Source organism: Rhinopithecus bieti, unplaced genomic scaffold (genome assembly GCF_001698545.2).
Source record: "Rhinopithecus bieti isolate Rb0 unplaced genomic scaffold, ASM169854v2 scaffold_56174, whole genome shotgun sequence".
In the NCBI taxonomy this organism is placed as follows: domain Eukaryota; kingdom Metazoa; phylum Chordata; class Mammalia; order Primates; family Cercopithecidae; genus Rhinopithecus; species Rhinopithecus bieti.
The window spans coordinates 4,311,362-4,323,234 of NW_016824749.1; positions in this window are offsets into that span (position 1 = coordinate 4,311,362).

Consider the following 11,873-nt stretch of genomic DNA (forward strand, 5'->3'; position numbering starts at 1 on the left):
ACTAGCTGGGCGTGGTAGCGGGCGCCTGTAGTCCCAGCTACTCGGGAGGCTGAGGCAGGATAATCTCTTGAACCCAGGAGGCAGAGCTTGCAGCAAGCCAAGATTGTGCCACTGCACTCCAGCCTGGGTGACAGAGCGAGACTCTATCAAAAAAAAAAAGAGGAAGAAGAAGTGATTAGGACATAGACGTGTACAGAGGGATCATGGGACCATGTGAAGACACAAAGAAAGCAGCCTCTACACCTAAGAGACAGGCTTCCCACACACCAACCCTGTGATACCTTGAACTCAAACTCCTAGCCTCCAGAACTGGAAGAAAATAAATGTGCATTGTTTGAGCCCCCTAGTCTGCAGTACCTGGTTATGGCAGCCCATGCAGACTAGTACAGGCCTTCTCTCAGGCAAACTCACTTCCACCCACTTCTCTGCTCCCTGGTTCCTAATGGATGATCAATGCCAAGGACCTATCTTGTTCCAGAGGGTGACATCTGAAATCCCCCATTCCCCCAACTCCATCCTCAATTTGGAATTTGCATAAAAACAAGATATAATAGGTGATAACTGTTGAGTAGTTCAGCTTATAACTTCACAATGACACCCCTTCCCTACACACACACAGACACATATAGAGCACCCTAGCCAAAACAGCCAGTGGTATATTCAGTAATGCAGGAAAAAATTCTATGTTGCCAGGGCATATTTAGCAATGTCTTCTCACTCATTGTTAATTATGCACATACTTGGATAGACTAGGAATCTACTGTTAACCTACCCTCCCGCAGAAGCTCTATCCGAGTCAGAGGGGCAGCAATAGCCCTCTACAAGGTGAGGGATCCCTAACTCTGATCTTAACTTTCCCTACTGCCTCTCATGTCTGCAGGTCACTTATAAACAGCAGACATTTATTTCTCACAATTCCGGAGGCTGTGAAGTCCAAGATCAAGGCACGAGCAGATTTGATGTCTGGTGAGAACCCACTTCCTTGGAGAAAGCCTTCTCCTCAGCTGCGTGTGGTAGCTCATATCTGTAATCCAAGCACTTTGGGAGGCCAAGGCCGGAGGATCACTTGAGCTCAGGAGTTCAAAAGCAGCCCAGGCAAAAACAGTGAGACCCTGTCTCCACTAAAAACAAAAAATAAAAAATAAAAAAATCAGCCAGGCATAATGGCACATACCTGTAGTTCCAGCTACTCAGGAGGCTGAGCCAGGAGAATGCTTGAGCCCAGGAGGTCGAGGGTGCAGTGAGCCATGATCATGCCACAGCACTCCAGCCTGGGCAACACTGAGCAAGACCCTGTCTCGAAAGAAAGATGGAAGGAAGGAAGGAAGGAAGGAAGGAAGGAAGGAAGGAAGGAAGGGAGGGAGGGAGGGAGGGAGGGAAAGAAAGAAAGAAGAAAGACCAAAGAAAGAAAAGAAGAAAGAGAAAGAAGAAAGAAAGAAAGAAAGAAGAAAGAAAGAAAGAAAGAAAGAAAGAAAGAAAGAAAGAAAGAAAAAGAAACGAAAGAAAAGAAACCAGAACAAAGAAGGCAAGGAGGAAGAAAGAGAAAGAAAGAAAGAAAGAAAGAAAGAAATAAAGAAAGAAAGAAAGAAGAAGGAAGGGAAGGAAGGAGGAAGGAAGGAAGGAACCGAAGAGGAAAGGCACCGAAGCGAAGGAAGGAAGGAAGGAAAGAAAAAGAAAAGAAAGAAAGAAAGAAAGAAAGAAAGAAAGAAAGAAAGAAAGAAAGAAAGAAAGAAAAGAAAAGAAAAGAAAAGAAAAGAAAAGAAAAGAAAAGAAAAAAGAAAGAAAGAAAAGAAAGAAAGAAAGAAAAGAGCCTTCTTTTTCTGTGTTCTCACATGGTAGAAAGAGAAGGGAGTTCTCTGGAACCACTTTCAGAAGGGCACTAACCCCATTCATGAGGGCCCTGCTCTCGTAACACAATCACCTCCCAAAGACCCCACGTCCCACTAGCAGCACTTTGGGGACCAGGATTTAACACATGAATTGGAGGGGACACAAACATTTGGTCCATAGTCTTGCAAGGGCTGCTTCCATGGGGACAATACCCTCAATGAAAGGCACAGCACGTTTCCAAGTTATAATTGCACAACTTGGAAAGTGAGCCGAACAGGCAAAAAAGAAACAAGAAATGGATATCTGGAGCTCTCAGAGGAGGCCTCAGGCCATCAGACTCTCTTGAGCTCTCAAGCTGGCTCCTGGTTCCACAAGACCAGACTATTTGATCTACCTTGTTTCATCATACGTTCTCAAGCATTGGCTTGAAGAAGCCGTCTCAAATGCACACTGAGGCTTCAGAGAAGTGTCAGCAGCCCCGCTAGTTTCCTTCCACAAGGGACAGAGGAGACACTGAAACAGTCAATCAACAGTGTTTGCCACTCAGTGAATAAATAGTCGTATATGTTGTATGTTAAAATGTTAAAGGAAAATGAAGCCAAGTGTGGTGGTGGTGCCTGTAGGGCTGAGGTGGAAGGCTCTCTTGGACTGACGAGTTTGAAACCAGCCTGGGCAACGTAGCAAGATCCGGTCTTTAAAAAGAAAAAAATGTTAATAATATCAGAAGTTATTAATTAGATAATTATGAGATATCAGCATTCTTCACCGGAGTGCAAGTATAGTTAAGGCCGTGATGAAATATAAGCACAAGAATTTATAGATAATACTCATCCCAGAAAAATCTCCTTAGACAAAATGCGAGGAACTGGTAAACCTTTTCTAATGACTCCCCAACAATTCTTTAATCAAACCAAGTGAAATGGGTCTGAAAATTAGATTGTCAGATTATAAATATTAATCTTATTAAGTCTATAATGCAATGCCAACCAGTAACACTTTTTTCTGCCCCTCCTCAGTGACATTAGCCCATATTTGAACCAGTGCCACTTTTTTTTGTTAACAGATGAGCTTTGATACAAGGAACAGGATATCAAGACCAAAATTCCGCTCAAGCTTGGCATTCAAAGCGCTCAGGCTTGACAATTCCTGACTGAATGCCACTAACATCTCAACTAAAGCCCTCTGGGGACTGGGACACAAAGCTGTTGACACAGCAAGATATGGCTCTGATAACTCCTCTGGGCTGGTCTTGGTGACTCAATCTTAATACAGTGTGTTTAATTTAAAACAGAAGAAGTCACACACAGGCATCAAGATATCCTGAACCTGAGAGGTCACCACAGGCCAGACTGGGAGCATGAGACTTGCTCACTTTTTCGGTAAGAATGTCCCCTCAGAGGCTGCTCCTATACAGACTAACCAGTTGTTGGCTTGTCAGAGTTGCTGATAGCTCAGGCGTCTCCTTAGCATTACTGACATTTTCCACCCTAACCCTTCAGCAAAGAAATTTGGTGGCTGGCAGACAGAAATGAGTTGAAACTAGTAAGTCTATCTTTGACCTGTTCCCTAAGAAAAACACGGATACTATTTGTTCCAAGTATTTATAATGAGGTCTCTAAAATATTATTTTCCCTCTCTCTCCCTCACTCTTTCTCTCCTTCTCCCTGCTAATGGAGAAATCTCAAAATGTTTATGAACTCGGAGAGCTGAGTACTGTCTAGGCCTCCCACCCACCCGACATCCTTGAACACACACACTTACGGCTTTGGTCAGCTGTCAGATGATATGACAAAAAGCTTAGCAGACATCTGCTCATGGATTAATGGCCACGGTATTTCTTTCACTATCAAAGATAAATTGCTAGACAGCTGTTAAAAACCACAGCAGAGTTCTCGACACTGGTGATGCATAGACGAGATGACCAATTTTCTAAATGGGGTCACAAAGAAACTTCTTACTTCAGGAGCCATTTTTTCCCAGTGAAAAAAGACTGAAAGCAATAACAAGGACTGCTGTGCTAACTTCAAATCCAAAAGGGTCCAAGCTTCCTTTTTGGCTGCTGATAATGACATGTTATTTGAAGATTGTTCTGGCAGTCAGAGCTTATGAAAAGAAAAAGGATCAGAGAGTGAATGCCTTGCTTTGCCAATGCAGCTCCTGTAAATGGTATGAAAAGCGTATTTTCCAAACTCAGACTCAGTTAGGTGCCTAAGGAAGTGGGCCTGTACTGGTGACGTTGGTCAGCTTGTAAAATGATGTAATAAAAGAATATCACATAATATTTATCTGAGGAGTAAATATGATCAAATATACAAACAGTCCAGCATGTGGTGGACTCTAAAAGGCTAGTTCCCTGGCCTTCTTGGCCTTCAGAAGTCCCCTTTAAGCTGATTCTCACTAGCATCAAGCATGTGAGTACATGTGTTAGATCCTCTTGGCTGCACTGCCAAGTTTTCTCAGCTAGATGTTGATGAAGACAGTCAGAATGTGGCATTTACAAATATGTTTAAAATCAATGAGCGATTTCTAAAGCAGATATTACATAAAACAGATATTAGAATTGTTCACAGTAAGTTCATCAGTTCTTCAGAAGGAAGTGACATAAAAACACAGCTAGTGCCGGGCGCGGTGGCTCATGCCTGTAATCCCAACACTTTGGGAGGTCGAGGCAGGTGAACCATGAGGTCAGGAAATCAAGACCATCCTGGCCAACATGGTGATACCCCATCTCTACAAAAAATACAAAAATTAGCCGGGCGTGGTAGTGCCTGCCTTTAATCCCAGCTACTCGGGAGGCTGAGGCAGGAGAATCGCTTGAACCAGGGAGTCGGAGGTTGCAGTGAGCCGAGATGGCACCACTGCACTCCAGCCTGGCGAGAGAGCGAGACTCCATCAAAAACAAAACAAAACAAAACAAAAAAAAGCCACACACACAGTTAGAAGTCAGAAACAGAAAAGCAGCAGAGCAGAAAACTTGGGTAAAGCACGACCAGCCAGCATTTATTTGGATGGCTCCCCGACAGAGACCTAGCCTCAGGAACCCTCCCAGGACGAGGGGTGACGGATACACAACCAGACCAGGAGCCCAGAGCCCAGCACTGGACCTTCATATGACCCGTGACCCTGAGAAAGTTACTACCATGTCCCCATGTCAATATCCTTGTTGGTGAAATGAAGGAAATCAACTAACTATCAAGGTCCTTCCATTTCTCAACTGTCCATGAAATAATAGTTCAGTAAAAACAGCAGCAGACTGAATGACAAATCGAATATGGATTTCAAAGAAACAGAAGGTTTTTAGGCTAGAAATCTGCATGAGAATTCGTGATGAGGGGCCAGACTGTGAGCTCACCTTCCCATATAGGCAGGTTCAATATGGAGCTTAGCACAAAACAAAGGTCATGAAGAGATCATTAAAAAAAAAAAAAAAAAGACAAAGATAAAGAAAACAGAACTATTAAGTACATGAATAATTATTCAATCCCAGGAACCAAAAGTAAAATCAGTTACAGTTTTTCACCTAGCAAGTTGGCAGCCAGTTGAAGATTCGTCTCTGTATCATGTTAAGAGAATGTAAATTGATAAATACAAGAAACTACATATGGTGTATGCTTATTACCTGTGCAACAAAATAATCTGTACACCAAATCCCCAAGACACGAATAATTCTCAATGTGTTCAAATATTTAGCTGTAAGTTTATGTATTACCATGTTATTTATAACATCAAATAATTATTGAAAATCTAAATATCTAACAGGCATTTAGATATTATTTATCTAATAAACACATTATGGCACTTTTTACTGTGAAATACCATGTAATCACTTAAAAGGACCTCTTGGAAAATATTTAATGATATATAAAGATGTTCACAACACATTGCTAAATTTTAAAAAAAGTTATAAGACAGTATAATCTCATTTTTGAAAGGAAGAATATCCATTTTTACAGCTATACATATGCACCTAGAACATAGGTGTGCACGTATGTGTACATGTGTGCATGTTGTGTGCCCCTAGACCAGATGTATTAGATTGACTCTATGAAATCTCTAATTTTATAAGTCAGAAACAGTAAAATCTCAGGAATTTCTTAAGGTGCTACTTAATAAATACAAATACACTGGCATAAGACTTGAAGAGTATTCACAAAAATGTTGACTGTGGTCATATCTTCAGTGATTCATGGATACTTTTATTTTTCAAGCATTTTACAACTAAGATGTATTTCTTTTAATATAACAAAAATGTTGTAGTGAAATTAAATAATTTACCCACATATCAGTCTAAAGTATGCAATTTCTTCTATATATGATAAATATAAATATAAAGCATATGTGTGCAGATATATTATATATAACTGACATTTATATAGAGAGATAAAATTAACCAAAAGTCTTATTGTTTTTAGTGTAATCCGTTCCAAAGATGGAAGCAGTCTACTAGGAAAAAATCACTCATCAGGATAAAAATGCTTGGTCTCTCTGAATAGTCTCCCCTCCTCCGCTTCCTTCCCAAGATAGTCCCCGGGTGAGTGGGAGCAGTTAACATCTTATGGTGGTGGGAAAACCTGGGCTCTTGTGCCCGACGTCCTCTACCTCTTCTGGTCTCCAGGGCTGTGTACCCTGTTCCCTGGGTGTTTCCTGGCGTTCAAGGCTGAAACCTGAGGCTGGTGTCGCTGGTAATCTGATCTCTTTGGGTCTGGGCAGGATTATCACTTCCTGCTGACTCAGCCTCATGTCAGCTCCCGCAGGCTACAAACTCCAGAATATCTACCATGCCCTTCCTCCAGCCTCTGGTCCAGCCTCGCACCCAGGCTCTGCTGTGCGGTCAGCTCCCCTCGCCACTCTGTGCACGCTGTCGATCCTTCACCTCTCAACTCTGCATCCCTATCCTGTAAAGAGGACACCCTGGAAAGCTGAGCCCCAGAACCCTCTTTCTGCCTGACCACACTGGCTGTCCAGCTCGCTGTGATATGCCTGAGGTGTAGACTGCTCTTGGAATAACTCTGAAGCACAGCCTCCAGAGAGGAAGTCAAAAGGAACCTTACTCTGCACCCCTCCTCTCCTTCTCCATCTTCCTGCCATTCCCAGGACTAGAAGCTGGCCAGGTCTTTCCTTACTTCCACTCCGTCCTCAATCTCTTCCTCCCTCTCCAGCCAGGTATGCAGGGTCTCCTGGGCTTTATGAAAACACCTCTCTGAACAGAGCCCCTTATGCTCAGTGATTAATTTGATAAACAGTTCTAGGGATTACTTCTCAAGACAAGAGCTTATGTCATTCCTCTTCTGAAACACAGTATATTAATATTGAACATCACCCTGGTCTTCCCCTTGGTCTTTCTCCTATAAAATATATACTTAGATGAATGCTAAGGGAGAAGAGACAAATGTTTTCGACTCATGAAAGCACAATAAAGAGCCGGGTGGCTCATGCTTATAATCCCAGGTCTTTGGGAGGCAGAGACAGTAGGATCCTCTGAGCCTAGCAGTTCGAGACCAGTCTGGGCAACATGTCAAGGCCCCATCTCTACAAAAAAATAAAAATAAAAAATTAGGCGGGTGGCACACGTCTGCAGTCCCAGCTGACAAGAGGCTGAGGTGCTTGAGCCCAGGAGTTGAGGTTACAGTGAGCTATGGTTGCACCACTGCCCTCCAGCCTGAAAGACAGAGCAAGACACTTTCTCTAAAAAAAAAAAAAAGAAGAAGAAGCAAAATAAAATTATCCTAAGACCTTGTCTTCATTATAAAATTATATAAGAAAAAGAGGCAGCTGAAATGTATACCTAACTAAAACAGAGAGACATCAGGAAAGGGAGAAGGCTTTGAACAAAGACTTGGAGGATGCTGAAAGAAAGAAGAGAATTAAAAGAAACCAGAGTGCAAAATATAGAAAAAAAAATCGAGAGATAAGAATTAAAATACCTTGTGGATTTTTATTTGTAATATATGACATTTCTCTAAGTATTCAAGTTGCTTCAGAGAGCAGCAATTCTGATGCACCCCAGCTTCCTGCCCTGGGTGTGAAACTTACAGGACACCAAGATCAATAATCAAGACACCAAATGCCATCTTGTTCCGGAAAGGATTTCAGGCAGCTAACAGAGATAACCACTCCACAGGGAACGTGAGCAGTAAATGATCAAGAAGCTTCCAAAAAAAGGATGATTCTTCTAAAAAGGATTTTAAAATCATAAACTCTCTAGTTGACAAAAACAAGATAGAATTATGAAAAGAAAGACGTATTGGAAATGATATATCTCTGTTTGGTGCAGAAGGAAACAATGGTTCAATCGAGTGACATGCGGTGGGAGAGCATGCGGGAGGTGACCTGGGCAGCAGGAAGCTTTCAGAAGATGGTTCTGGGGGATTCCAAAGGAGCAAGATGGAAGCCAAGAGCCAGAGGTGATCTTAGTCCGGGTGCAGAGAAGCGATCGACCAGATCAGGGCAGTAGGAGCGGGAATACACATGACAGATGTTACAAAAATAAAATCAGCAAGACTTGGCCACTGGTTGGTTTTAGGGATTGAAGGAAGTGGTGGAGTCGGTGGTGACTATGAGGTTTCCAGCCAGGCCAACTGCAGGAATGATAGAAACAGTAAAAGAAACGGCTCACATTTAGTCTTGTTCTTAAAACAGAGTAATAGTAATATATTTTCCACTTACAAGTTTACTGTTATAACAATATTAATAGACCTGAAAGTAAAAAAAGAAAATTTTCAAAATTCAAAAATTTGTACTGAGTACAAATTTTAACGGCAGCGCAAAGTACAGTGTGTGTGTTTGTAACAAGCACTCTGAGGTAGAAAACATAGTTTTTCATTTCCTATCTTCAAAGCATGAAAGAAGTAAAAAGGCAAAGTACTGACTTAACTGAAAGCACCCGGATGGCCGTGTGTCCCTCACATTGGGTCTGCACACTTTGTGCATTGCTTTATACCTCCATAGCTGTCTATAAGTACTTTTTTCTTCAAGTGCTACTTGAGTTGAATTGATTACCAGTTGAGTTCTGTCTGAAGTTTATTATTTTAGTAGAAATAATGTAAAGCGAGGTATAGACTATTATCCACAAGGTATCAGATTAAGATATTTGGAAAATCAGTTTTATTAATGATTATCATTAATCATTAATGATTATCAGCTAGCAGTATGAGACTTTACTCATACTGCGACTCAAATGCATAAAAAAAATGTAGCTTCCTTGTTTTGTTGAACCAATCTAACCTTTTTGCATTTGTTTGCTAAGATACAATTCACAGACCATAGCCCTATAATGTGTACAACTGAGTGGTTTTTAGTATATTTGCAAAGTTGTGCAGTCATCACCATTATCTAATTCTAGAACATTTTATCACCAAAAAAAAAAAGCCCTGTGCCCATTAGCAGTTACTGTCCTCCTCCTTCACCCAGCCCCTGGCAACCACTAATCAACTTTCTGTCTCTGTGGATTTGCCTGCTTTAGATATTTCATACAAACAGAATCATACACTATGGAACCTGCTCAATTGTCCCTGTGAACTCCCCGCTGGGTGGTGACAGTAAAATTTTACTTTCACTCCAATTCAGTGATCAATATTATCTCAGATTTTTCCAGTTTAAGACAATTTAATTTTGGTAAACACTCATCAAGCTCCAAGTACACTCGCTAACAGATGAGTTCTCCCCTTCCTTCTTCCTTCCCAAGATGGTCTGGGGATAGGGGAAACCGGGGGAGTCCTCCTGGCAGTGGTGGGAGTGTGGGCTGCCTTCCATGCTGGCCCCTGCAGGGTGTGGCCTGACGACCCTGGTCTCTGGGTCAGTACCCCTCAAGGACGACTGGCCTTGACTGGACTCTTGGCGAACGATGGCTCCTCCTGCTGCCAACACTCGAGCTCAACTGTACCTCCAGCCATGAAGATCACTGCCCACGGCAGTCTTCTCTTGCCAGCTCAGGCCTCGGCCAGCTCATGGTCCTCTCAGCAGCTCTGTGTCTGCTCTGGGGGTGAGCCTGGGCCTTTTTCCCCCACCGTATGCTCTGCACCTGTCATGGTCGCTAGCATAGAAGTGAATGGATCCTTCAAAATTCAGCAGAAATATTGAACTCTTCGCCGACGTGTGCACCGCTTCCTCCTACAGCTTCCTCTGTGCTCTGGTAAGAAGATCATCTTGCTGCTACACAGAGCATTTGTTGGCTTGTATTCCAGCCCCTGCATGCATCTCATCTCTCCTACGTTATCAATCCCACCTCTCCCCCACTGCCCAGGTGGGGGCTTCCCAAGGCTACCCTCAGATCCTTGCCATGTACATCTTATGCTCAATAAATATTAAAATTAGTTGAAGTTTTGTTCTGTCTAATTAGATTTCTATTTTAAAGTAACACCATGTGCATTTTATGAAATAATCATATGGCAGAGGTGAGTATAATAAGAACAGTACATCTCCATTCAGCCTCAAACAGTGCAGGGTAGTCTCTTGTTTGTAGAAACTTGTATGTTTTTCTCTGTATTTAACTCTTCCAGTTCGTTTCTGAATGGGAATATAAAGTATCTGTGAGTTGGGAAAAGAGAAAATTTATACTAGAAGTTTCTAGAGGAAGAAGAGCAGGAAGGAATTACAGAGAGAATCACATTTGCAAAATCACCTGTTGGAGGGTAAGAAAGCAAGGAGGAACCTGGCCAGCACCGCGTATGAATTTCATTTTGAAGGCAGCGACGACCCTGCTTCATCAGTTTCTCAGCTCTCCAGCACAATCAAAATCTCACAAAAGTCCCCTCCAAGGACTGTCTGAGCCCTGCCTCGCCATTTGTCTGCAAATGGTTTCTGACACAGAACCCAAACCAAATGACCAATACAACACTTCTGGGTTAAAAAAGAAAATTCAGAATGGTGACGATGAATTGGGGAAGTTCAGATTCCGTGCTGTGTGTTGTGTTGAAAAAATTGACACTAAATCTTTTAATGTCTTTTTCACATCGAAGTTCCATGTGCTTCCTCCAGTCATTCCGGGATTCTACACACAAAGACATTTTTCAGAGAAGGGTGAGGAGAAAAGAAGAGGCAGGTAAGGCATTCTCTCCTACTAAGTTAGTGAAAAACCCTTTTCGGGATAGGCAGTCTGTCCGAAAGTCGAGGTGCTGTTGATACATAGAGAACAAAGCCAGGCCCAGTGTCTCACGCCTGCAATCCCAGCACTTTGGGAGGCCAAGGCAAGTGGATCACCTGAAGTCAGGACTTCAGGACCAGCCTGGCCAACATGGCAAAACCCCATCTCTACTAAAAATGCAAAAATTAGCCGGATGTGGTGGCACCTGCCTGTAATCACAGCTACTTGGGAGGCTGAGGCCGGAGAATCACTTGAACCTGGGAGGTAGAGGTTGCAGTGAGCCGAGATCGCACCACTGTACTCAAGCTTGGGTGACAGAGTGAGACTCCATCTCAAAAAAAAAAAAAAAAAAAAAAAAGAAATAGAGAACAAAATCTCAGGCTTTGAGAAGCACCAGGATCCCAAGAGAGGGAGTGTAGTGCTGAGCTTTAAGTACCAGGTCTGAACCAAACCACCTGGATTCAAACCACAGCTTTACCATGTACTGTGTATTTTGGACAAGATATTTCTGCCATTCGTTTCCTTGTAAATCTTGATCACGGCAATGCCTACCCACCAGTGCTGTGCTGAGTACTGATAAGTGCGTAAAGGTGCTTATAAGAGTGCCTGGAGCCCACTGGGCTGTCTGTGTGTCACCCTCGTCATCAGCACAGCATCACCCACTGCTACTCTGACCTTCTGCTGTGATCCTTGGCTGAGGGCGACATGCTCAGCCCACCTCCACTAGGGCCTCCTTTTCAGTACTTATCATTTCAGGGTCTTCTATGTTACCTCAGGTAACCATTTCCTTCAGACTGAAATTATGAAACGAAGAACCCAAATGCCCATTTATATGCTGGCCTTAGATAGAAAGACACCATCACTTTCTCTTTTCTTAGCATAATGTTTTCTAAACTGCAGCCCATTCACCACCATCCTGCTCTGGGACAACACTAGCAGGGAGGAAATTCTCCCAAAGAAA